We start from the raw sequence: 12,791 nt of genomic DNA on the forward strand, positions 1-12,791 counted from the left end.
AGATTTCCTAGTTAGTTTTGAGAGTTCAGATGGGGACAGCTAATATAAACCAACCTTGAATTTTTTGTTTTCCAAAAGTGCTACACTTTTTTAGTGTACACATAGTGAAATAGTTGACACAGAGGAAACTGTGAACATCGTCTCTAACCAGGGAAGGAAGGAGATTGTCATTATTTAAAAACAGCAGATATATCTTGAAGGAATGAGTCAGCAAGACTGAGTACATAGTGGTTGATTTAATTATTAGGCATTATTAAGACTAAAATTACAATGTTTATTTTAAATAATTACTTTTCATTTGTTCATTTTATCATAGATTTAAAATATTTAACAATTAAATGTATAGGGTTAAAAGTGAATTTTTTTATTTTACGTATGAATTTCCCATTTTTTTAATTGTGCAAAAGAAAATGTGATAACATTGATGTAATGAGTCTCATTTGGTATTTCTATTGACATTATGTTGTGAATAATTTATATGAGTGTCTTGATAGTGAGTACATATAACATCATTTAATTTTTGGTGTGAATGAAAATGTTGAATGGGTGTTCTAAATAGAATGAAACTTAAGCAACATATTTCAGACATAAAGTACAAGTAAAAAGATTTTTTTGAAGAGTATGCTAAAAGGAATGAAGAGAAAGTAATTCACCCTGCTTTTTTAAAGATTACAATATATTTTCTGGTTTGCAGTTGTAGTATCCTGAGGTTCAATCCATTTTTCAAATAACCAAAAATTCTGATTAAACTAGAAATGCTATTTAGATCTTATATAGGCATATTTCATTTTATTACACTTCACAGATATTGCATTTCTTTACATTTTGAAGGTTGGTGGCAACCCTGCATCAAGCAGGTCTATAGATATCATTTTTCCAACAGCATGTTCTTGCTTTGAATCTCTGTGTCACATTTTTGTAATTCTCATAAAATTTCAAACTTTTACCTTGTGATTATAACTGTTTTCAGTATCTGTGATTAGTGACCTTTGATGTTATTATTGTAGCTGTTTTTGGGTACCACAAACTGTATCCTTAAAAGACAGTGAACGTAACTGATAAATACGGTGTGTGCCCTGACTGCTTGCCCAAACAGCTGGTCCCCTCTCTCACTCCCTCTCCTTGGGCTCCCTATTTCCTGAGACACAACATATTGAAATTAGGCCAATTAATAACCCTTCAATGGCTTCTAAGTGTTCAAATGAAAGGAAGAGTCACACACTTTTCACTATAAGAAGAATTAAGTTTAGTGAGGAAGACATGTCAAAAGCCACGGATGGTCAAAAGCTAAGCTTATTGAACCAAACAGTTAGCTGAATGGAAAAGGAAAAGTTCTTGAAGGAAATTAAAAGTACTACCCCAGTAAACACACACATGTTAAGAAAGTAAAATAACCTTATTGCTGATATGAAGAAAATTTTGGTGGACTGGATAGAAGATCAAACCAGCTACAACTTTCTCTTAAACCAAAGTCTTATCCAGAGCAAGACCTTAACTGTCATTGATTCTATGAAGGCTAAGAGCAGGGGAGGAAGCTGCAAAAGCAAAGTTTGAAGTTCCAGGAGCTTTCCAGAAGTTTAAGGAGGTTTAAGGAAAGAATCCATCTTTATAACAAAAAATGTGCAAGGTGAAGTGACAAGTGCTGATGGAGAAGCTGCAGCAGGTAATCTAGAGTATTTAACTAAGAAAATTAATGAAGGTGGCTAAATTAAACAGTAGATTTTCAATGTGGGTGAAATAGCCCTTCATTGGATAAAGGTTCCATCTAGGAGTTACATAGCTAGTAAGAAGAAGTCAACGCTTGGCTTCAAAGCGTCAATGTAGAGTGACTCTCTTGTTAGGAGCTGGCATGTAGCTGTTGATTTTTATTTGAAGCCAATTCGCATTTACTATTCCAAAAATCCTAAATCCCTTGAGAATTATGTTAAATCTATTCTACCTGTGCTCTGTAAATGGAACAACAGAGCTAGAAGACAGAACAACTGTGTACAACATGGTTTACTGAATACTTTAAGCCGCTAGTGAGAGCTACTTCTCAGAAACAAAGGATCAAGAGATTTATTTCAAAATATAACTGCTCATTGGCAAAGGAGCTGGTTGCCCAAAAACTCTAATGCAAATGTACCAGGAGATTAATGTTGTTTTCATTCTTTCCCACACAACATCCATTCTGCAGCCCATGGTTCAAGAACTCATTTTGACTTTAAAGTCTTATTATTTAAGAGATAAATTTCATAAGGCTATAACTGCCATAGATAGTGATTCCATTGATGGATCTAGGTAAAGTCAATTGAAAACCTTCTAGAATGGCTTCTCCATTCTATTTGCTTCATAGCATCTTAATAGAATATTTGCTTTTCACTGGAGGAGGTCAAATATCAATATTGACAGGAGTTTGGAAGAAGTGGATTGTGGCCCTCATGAATGACTTGGAATTCAAGACCTCAGTGGAGGAAATTACCACAGATGTGGTGGACATAGCAAGAGAGCTAGAATTATATATGGAGCTTGAAGGTTAGATGGAATTGCTGAAATGTCATGATGAAATTTGAAGGTGAGGAGTTGCTTCTTATGGATGAGTAAAGTAAGTGGTTTATTGAGATGTAAATACTCTTGGTGAAGACGCCACGAAAGTTGTTGAAATAGGAACAAAAAATAGGAATATTGCATAAACTTAGCTGATAAAGTAACAGCAGAGTTTGAGAAGATTGACTCACTTTCAAAAGGTGCTCTCTTGTGACCCAGAGGGGGAAAATAGGGCTTTTCCCGTGGACACTGGAGACTGAAAGTTTCAAACCACAGGGGCCATTTGGGGAAACTCAGGGCATCTTATCAGCCATGTCTTATCAAAATACATGACTTATACCCTATCAACTATTAGCAGTTTTTTTTTATAAAATTGATAAACTGATAGTAACATTTATATAAAATGAAAATGATCTAGAACAGTCAAAATAATTTTGAAAAAGAATAATGTAAGAATAAGAAAAATAAGAAAAAAGAATAATTTAAGACTTACTATAAATAAAATATTTTCAAAAACAGATAGAGTGATAGAACAGAGAGGAGAATCCAGAATTTGGCCACATATATATGGTCAACTGATACTTGAAAGAGATGAAAAAGTAATTTAATGCAAAAGGAATATTAGTTTTAAGAAATAATGATGAAACAACTGGAAAAATGAATCACTACTATTACTTCACACTACAGACAAAAGCAATCTAGAAAATAGATCATCTGTGTACACATAACATAAACACTATAAAACCTTTTAAGAAAACATGGCAGAACATCTTCATTACTTTAAAAGAAACAAAGCTAACTTAACTACAATACAGAAGGGATAAGTTATTTTAAAATGTGATGAATTAGAGTTCAGCTAGTTCAAGTAACTTTTCTTTGAAAGGCTTCACAGCTAACCTAAATAAAAACTTATTTTTGAAAGACGTCAATACAAAATTGAAAAGGTAGATGCAGAGTGAAAGAGTTTATTTTCAATCTATATATTTGATAGAAGAATGTAGAAAGTACAAAAATAAAACTCACAGCTCAGTAAGAAAAGAAAAGAACCCCGATTAAATTCCAGCTAAAGATCTGAAGAAACACTGAAGAAATAAAAATGGCCCAATAATCACAAAATAAAGATGCTCAAGGTCCTTAGTCATCAAGTACGTGAAATGAATCTATCAGGACATACCACTTTACACCTATTAGAATAACTAGAATTACAAAGACTGACCAGGATGTTGAACCACTGAAACACTTATATACTGCTGGGGGAAATATAAAATGGCATCCACCATTTTTGGAAACAACTCGACAGTTTCTGATAATGCAAAACATAAGCTTGAAAAATGACCTAGCAGTTTCAGTTTCATTCCTGTACTTACCTCCCCCGAAAAACCAAACACATAAGTTTGAGGACTTTTACATGAATGCTTATAACAATTCATTTAAAATAGCCAAAAATCGAGCTAAAGTCAAATGTCAATCAACAAATGAAGGGATACACGAATTGTGGTATAATCATAAATGGGAGATTTATCAGCAATAAGAAGATATACATTACTGATACACCAAACCAAAACAAACAAATAGAAATGATAAATCTCCAAATCATTATGTTAAGTAAAAAAGAAATCAGGCAAAAGACTGCATAAATTTTTTATGAAATTCTTGACTTAAAATGGATGCATTTTTTTGGATATAAATTATACCTCAGTAAAGATCTTTGAAAGGTCAAAAAAAAAGTGCTATAGTATTCTTTGCTTGAATGACTGTATACAACTACATACTTAACTATTTTAGCCTTTGATCTATGTTACTATGTTTATAGAAACTAATTAATTTGGTTTTTACTAGTCAAACAGAAGTAATAAGCAAAATCCTGGAACTCTAAACAGTAACTGGGGTCACACAAGTCATAAGATTTAGGTTTCTATTTACAATTACATTCTGATTCAGTTTTTAATGTCGACACCTATTGGTATTATCCTGAATGCCAATGTGAGGTTTCTGGAGCCGAGCAGCCAGTTACCACTGACATAGAGCCATCACCACGTCAGCACCCCTTTGCCCAATTTTGCCAATGGCCCAACTTGATGAGAACCAGATGTCATTTTACAAATAATGTAATTTACCATAAGCAAGGTGCACCCCTCCCTCCACCTCCCAAATGAAGCTGGGCGGTTGGTTATACAGAAGAGAGACAGCTGTAACTATTCTATACTGAGGGAGAAATCTTTTGCTGCTCAGTGCAAACAAATTTTCTTTGGGAACATAAAGGGGAAGGGCCCTAACTCTTTACCCTTTAGGATGTAAATAAATCTTTCTTAAAGAAGATAAAACCGTTGTTTTCACCTTTACTACTAAAGGATATCTTCATTGTTCTAGGTCTTATGTCTCACCTTGAAATGTAAGTACATATCTTCTGGGAAGTGAATCTCTCTGGTGTTTTCACTGGCTATACAGTCACAGCTTAATTTCCAGGCCCATGTGTAAGGCTATGATCCAGTAAGATTTGCTAGAAAGCCCTAACTGAGCAGAAACGTAAAAATATTTTTTACTACGGTCTTATATCAATGATTGTTAGCTCCATTTATTATTTTGCAAATTACTAATTTTTATTCATTCATAATATCTCATTGTTTTGCATTAAACAAATGCATCACTTGTATGATTTTTGGGCATTTACTTTGTTGCAATTATAAATAATATATATGAATAGAGATGGTACCCATTTCATATTTCTCAGAATATATTTATAGCAGTGGAATTACAGGCCTTTAAATTAATTTTTTAAGTTTGGTTTATATAAGTGGACTTGTTTTTCAAAGCAAACCTATATTGTTAAATACATTGTTAAGTTGTCCTCCGAAAAAGTGAAGCCTTTATAAAGGGCAATTTTAGAACCGTAGAATATTAATATGGACAATGTATGTTGACATTATTTTTATTTTTCTAATTTCCTTAAATTTTCTTTTATTGTGACCTTTGAACAGCAGGCATTTTGAATTTATAATTGTTACTTCTATTATTTTTCATCATGTGTACCCTTATTTAAATTTCAAAATGCTGTGAAAGAAAAATACAGATAAATAGACATGTAGGCATATTTTTTCTTCTCCTTGTCTTATGGTTTTGCTTTTAACATATGACTATTTTATATTTTTTATTGCATCCAACATAACAAAAAATATGAGATGGAATTTAACATTATAAACTTTGTATTTTTACAAATTTATTCTTGGTTACTTCAATAACAATTAACCAAAATGGTTTTTGCTCATTGATTTAAATGCATAAAATACAAACTCTGCTGGATACAGTAATTCCTCTGCAGTAATAATCCACAAAATATTTTAAATGCAGTAAATTTTTGAAAAATAAGAGTGACAGGAAGAAATATCATCTGTTTCCAGTAAAAGGAAGGGAGGAGAAACACACAAAATCAAGAAAGGAGCCTGAGTTAGTGGCCCAAGGCTCTGTGGCCCCATAGGCTTTAAAATTATAAGAAAGGGGCTTCAACTCATATATATGATAAAGGGAAATGAGAAGAGCCCTCAGGTGTGTAGGAACTATCAGGTAAGTACTCCATCCTCTTACCTGGGGCTCTGTAGCTCTGAATAAAAGCAGAATTTCATACGATTTATTCTCACTAAAAGGTACAAGTATGAGGGAACAGCAGCTTTATTCAAAGAAGCAGCCCAGGAATAATAATCTCTTCCATGATACAGTCAATGATCAACTTCAAAAGTAAAGTCCAAGGAATAACAGAAAAAGCTGGTACCAGCACATAGAAATTTATGTGTCTCTGTCTCGCACATGCGACACAATGGGGGATATTTTTACCTTGATTATCCTTAGCCTCAATAATGTGCAGAGAAACAGACAAAAACGCTGGTCATGGGAAAGAAAAGGAGGAACAGACCAACTTAATTCGTGCCCTAGTAAGATATGCGGTTACAATCATTTATTGTAAAAAAGTCACCTGATGTTCCACCGAATTTAGTATTCAGAGACCGTTCTGTCACATAAATAAACCATTACAATTTAAATAAATAGAGCTCCATTTATCCATGAAAAGAAGATGAGAATGAGGTGCAGGCAAGAGATAAAGAACATGAAGGGGAGAAATCCAGTCACAAAGAAAATGAATTAGGGCAAAGGGTAATAGGACTAAATTTCATTGAATTATTCATGATTATGGGCATGTAATCATACATATATACTAAATATTATACATTTAGTTATTTTTGTAGGAATATAATGTATTTACATGAATGGGATATAGGCTTTTAAATATTCATTTAGCTAAAGGAAAAATTAACAAAATTGGAAAATAAGAATGGAAATCAGTAGAAATAAGTGGAAGAAACAAAATCAAGAAAAAAATAAATCAAAGAAGCAAACTTGAAAAGATTATTGTTTTGAACAAAATTATTTTTAAGAAATGTATTAATTAACTGAATTACAACAAATTTTCTATTCTCTCTTACCCTCTCACCCTTCCTCCCACCTTCTCTCTTTCTCTCTTTATATTATTCCCACTTTATATATACCGATTTTATTTTATTATGTAATAAAATAATATAATATTTTAAGTATATATTATTTTATAAGTATAAATGAGAGGGAGATATACTGTGATCTTCATAGCCATTCTGATCATGGCTCACAGTATCTTTTTAACAGCACTTCTTTTCCGTACTCACAGCATGGGATTTTTGTTAAAATTTAGTTGCTTTATCTCCGACACCAGCACGACCGCATGGGATTTTGGACTGTCTTGCTCCCCATCAGCGTGGAATTACGTTCTAGTGCTTCCTACTCTGCCTCACCGTGCTCTTGGTACTTTTCTTCTGGTTCCTTGCTTGCATCAGTTTCACTTTCATCTTTCTGTAGTTTTGTATTGTTATATATTCTTGTTCCACACCCAAGGCAGCCCAACTGTTGTCAAGGGTATCTTTGATGCCGGTGGATTAACTACAATAGAAAGCAATCTAAAGTTAGTCCTTTGCATTCGTACTTTAAAATGGAAATTAGCATAATTCTTATAGACTCTTATGTACACATGTATACATGAATTCTCTAATTCACACACCCACTTTTGGGTTTTTATCTGTCCTGCAGAAAATATAATAAAAGCAAGAGAAATCGATCTGCCATTTCATCCTTGTGCATTTTCAATTTTACCAATTTACTCTTTTTCTTTTGCACTTGGCTTCTTCTTAAAACATTTTTAAGAGGTTGTAATAGAGGATTAGAAAGGGGTTAAGAATGAAATTTGTTTCTTCTTAAAGCTGTCTGATGAAAGTCTTCTGTACTAACCCCCCCCTTCAAACTTCCATCCCATGCTCTTGTAACTGTAGTGGGCCTTGTTTTTGGCCATCCTACTCAATACAAATGCTTTATGTAGGTGAGTATGAGTGTAAATTCTGAAATTAAGGTTAGATATGATGGTACCTTGATGTCTTTAGTATCATGGGGCCTCAAAGGCTAAATGTGAATTCTCCTGCTCTCATTAGATATGCCACCTACCCAGCAGAAAATGTTCCCTACATGGCTAGTTCCCCTACCAAGTGGACAAGCTGCACCTCACCCATACTCAACCTAAAGGGTTTCACTTAACTGCTATCCTACAGAATTATTAAAACAAGTCAATCTCACCTTCCCAAGGAAAGGAGTTTATACCACCCTCATTATTACAGAGCCAGTCTCTCATAGCTCTTTCTTGTTCAGTCTGTTCCCAAGTGCAGCCCTCTTGTGAGCTTGCACGGTGTGCAACGCCCTCCTCTCCTGGACTGTGAGTATATGTGACTAATTAACTGCTGTGAGTCTCCTCTGTTCAGTGTCAGGTGTTATATGTTCAGCCATTCTTAGAACCATAGGGTGGAATCCTTCTTTCACAAATGGGCTAGGTAAGAGGCAAGAAAAGAGTGTGATGAAACTGTCTCTATCAATGTAATGACATCGGCTTCATCTCTCTCTTCCTTTACAGGATGAAATCATTAAAATTAGAGGTATCTGCAGTCAGATAGCCTCTATAGCCTCTATTTAAATTACTTTCTTAACTGTGTGATCTTGGACAAGTTAGTTAATCCTTTATTTTCTCAAATTTGTCAACCACGATAATGGACTTTAATATAGTAACATTAATACCATCTAATCGATAAGGTGAGGATTGTATTATTGATTTAATAACTTAATTTAAAATTCTGAAGTTCTTAAACATCTCGAGTACTTAAGAAATAATGCTTATTATTATATTCACTGTATCCTTATCGTCTGTAGTATTAGATTCCTCCTATCATCTCAGCTCCATTTATCAGCATTACCCCAATTTTTTGCTTCCCTCAATGAGTGAGAATCATGAAATAAAACACTACTTCATCTTTTTAAAATCAATATTTCCTCATAAAAAAATTCAAGGAAGCTTCAAATATTCTTCTGAATAATTACCTGTGACTTGCTAGATTCTAAATCAAATGTTCAAATTTTGGTCTGAGCTGTTTCACAACACTTACTTTCAATTCTGATTTAAGATTTAACTCACATAAAAGTATCCACTGAAAGGGCAAGTCTGGAGGCAGGTTCTTTCTTAGAAACTTGAGATAAGTAAGTTTCCCAACTTCTGAAATGAGATTAAAACCTGCAACATGTACTGTCTGAGCAAAGATGCATTTATACAAAAATGACGCCCTCCTAAAAAAATCCTGGATAGAAAAAATACACATAAGGCCACATAGCTGGGCCAACCTGCTGTGTTTGTGATTGAAACTGTGCTGTTTTCTCTACAACTGCAGGCAGGAGCCTTGAGTTATGAATAAAATAATGCCTTCAAGGTTGTAGATCACTTGATATTGCCTGGACACAACCTTAAAACTATTAAACATGGAGAAGTGAAGAGACACAAGTGACAGAGGAGGACTGCAAGACAAGTTTATCAACCAGAAAAAGAGTTTTTGAGAAAAAATAATGTGTCAGCTAACATTAGCAGTCAACAATATTGAGATGAATTTATCCCAAATTAAATTAAAATAGTTGAATAATTACAAAATAATAAAATTGGTGAATTTAAAATACTTAAGAATATAAAGGGAAAGATACCCCCATTCCAAAATTTTTAAAAATACATAAAATAACATTATAAAGCAAAAGTTTATGAATGAAACAAATCTACTCATGTATGAAAAATAGTAATTGACATTAAAATCTGATCAGAAGATTTAATGACTTTTGAAGAAAGTACTTAACTATTCACCCAGAAGATTAAGACATAAAAATATATGAAAGGGGATATAAGGGCAATGGAGAGGAAGGGTGAAATAAAAGCTGCAATATATATTAGTTCTACAAAAAGCAAAAGGGGGAATTTTGGCAGGGCATTTAAAATATACACACTATACATAAAGATTCATCCCATAATTTCATACTTATCACCAAATTTAAATGCCTAAAGTTATTATTACTAAGTTATTTTTTAAGTTCATCTTTAATAAGACCAATTATTTCACTAGGATGTAACTTCGAATTGATAATAACTGGATAAAATTCTGCACATGTCCATGAATCATGTCAAATAATCTTTTTTTCATTCAATTTTTCTTGACATAATTTTAAATGCCTTTAATTGGTTTTGTTTTATTTGATTTTCTTCTCCAGTATCAGAAATTATGTGTATGTTGGATTTTGTGTGTCAATTAGAATCATACACATTGAAAATGGAGTGAAATATCTCTGTTTATAGATTATATGATTGCATATCTGAGAAACCAGAGAAGAATTACTATAAATAAAAAAAAGACTTAATTATTAGTAGGATATAAAGTTATATGCATAATGAATAGTCTTCATATATATAATTAGTAACCAGTTGGGAGAAAAGGTCAAATTTATAATAGCAATGAAGGTACAAATTTTTGATGAGAAAACCATTAACACAGGGTAGAAAGTCACAAAGACAGAATGGGCGAATGAAAAGTCACATTCTGTTCTTGGAAAACAAGAAGCAGATTTATGAAGGCAAAACTCTTCCTTTAAGAAACATATAAATGTAATACTCCAATGAAAACACCAACATGTTTTTATTGAGTTAGATCTGGAACCAGATTGGACTCATAATACAATCCATGAGAGTGCTGCCAAACTTTCAGCTTTTGTAGGTAGAGGCCTGAGTAGAGGCCAGGATCCATTCCCCAGCCACTCAATGAGCAGCTGCTAAAATAGAGCATGAATTCTGGGTGTGGCAAGCTGGGGCCAAGATTGACTGGGGAAACCCCCGAAGTTGGGATTGGAATTTAAGGTCAGTCTTGGGGGATCCCTGAGGGGCCAGAGCAGATTCTAATCTAACTTTCTGCCCTTGGACAGCAGTGGATTCTGCCCTGCTACCACCAGCATCAAGCAGGGCAGAAAAAGCCAGAGTACCTTTTATATTGCTGGTTTTCTTTCTTTAGTGTAAGTGTACTTCCAGGACAGGTGGATCCTTGATGGGCTTTAATTTCAGCCTTCTCCACAGCCACATAATTCTGTTTTATAACTGAGCCTAAAAGGATGCAATATTTATGAATAAAGTTAACTAAGACGTGAAAGACTTTTATGTTAATAACTAAAAATCACTGTTTAAAGAAATTAAAGAAGACCATAATGTATTCATGGATTGAAAGGCTTAATTTTGTGAAAATGTCAATATTATCCATATGTAATCCTTATCAAAATTCTAGCAGGATTTTTTTTGTTTGTTTTGCAGACATAATAAAGCCAATCCTTGAATTTGTAGGGATTCAAGTGGGCCCAAGTGGCCAAAATAATTTTGTGAAAGAAAAAAGCTGGAGAACTCAAATATCCCAACTTCAAAATGTACAGCAAAGCTATAGTAATCAAATCAAAATGTGCTATAAAGCTGTGGTAATTAATTGCAGCTTCTTGCATAAGGATATACAAATGGAATAGAACTAGAAGTCCAGAAATTAACACACACATCTAATGGTCAATTGATTATTGACAAGGGTACCAAGTAAATAAACCTTTTTATTTTTAGCTATCTTTTCCTCTATATTTTAATAGATATTTCATAGAATTATGCAAGTCAAATATAAAGGATTTTTTCTAAGGTTTTAGAAGTGTGATTTAAAAAAAAATATTTGTATTTTCATCATAGCTTGCATTATTACCATTAAAAGTTAGATTTGTTAATTTTTAGAAAGTGATCTATTAGACAACTGAATATAAAATTTTATATTCTCTTGGTTATCAGTTTTTCCTGAACCATTATGTTAAGATATTTCCTTTTATTTAAGGTATCAAGGTCACTTTATGGACATTCAGGACTTTGTGCAGGAAGAAAATAAGATAGAAAACTAGGGCTCGTTTCTTCATTTGTAGATAGAAATATATTAAACATAAAGATTTGTTTATCTTGGATTACAGTAGTCACCAGTCTATAAGCATTACAGAATGGATCATTCCTTCTACATGATTTTCTTTTGATCTATCTTGATATGTCATGTGATCATGTAACCAACTACAGCACACTTTCTGAGTCTGCTTATTGCATTATCTTTTTTATCTGTATGCTGTATGGTGGGGATCACATTTCATTCTTTTTCCATGTGACTGTCCCATTATTGCAGCTCCATTTGTTGCATTTTTTTTTTCCAGGGGGGAAGTGCATGGGCCGGGAATCCAACCCTGATCTCTTGCATGGAAGGTGAGAATTCTACCACTGAACTATCCTGTTGCATCATCTTATATCTCTGCCTGGTTTGAATTTTTGTTCAATTTTGCAAATCATTTTTGCTCCAATCATTTATAACTTGGTACTTCCTAAGGAATGTTGGGACATGTTAAGGAATAATGGGAAAAATATAATCTTGAGCATGATAGCTTGAAAGAATGAAATGTATGGCTGTTAAGTGCTATGAAAAGTCTAAGATTTTACTCTACTCTCCAGCCCACAAATTAGCCCACAATGCCATAGTTTCATAGATGCATCTAGAAAACAGAAGACCCCTGGGTCAGAGACAAAGAGCTTCATTATTCATGTCGTTGCAGACTACCATGGGTCCTTCTTGTTCTCCAAGTCCCATAGGGATGATGCAGAGTGGCCAAACTGGATGATGCGCACACACTGAATTTGCGTCACAGCTAAGGAACCCCAAGTTCAAGAAACTCCCAGTCTTAAATGTGAGCTTCTGAAAACCCTGCCAGTCATTGCTCCAAGCAATACATTATCATTCTTAACCTAGACAGCAAACAAATCTCCTCTTTGCCCTGGAGGGAGACACAGT

This window comes from Tamandua tetradactyla, chromosome 4, assembly GCF_023851605.1.
Source record: "Tamandua tetradactyla isolate mTamTet1 chromosome 4, mTamTet1.pri, whole genome shotgun sequence".
NCBI lineage: Eukaryota > Metazoa > Chordata > Mammalia > Pilosa > Myrmecophagidae > Tamandua > Tamandua tetradactyla.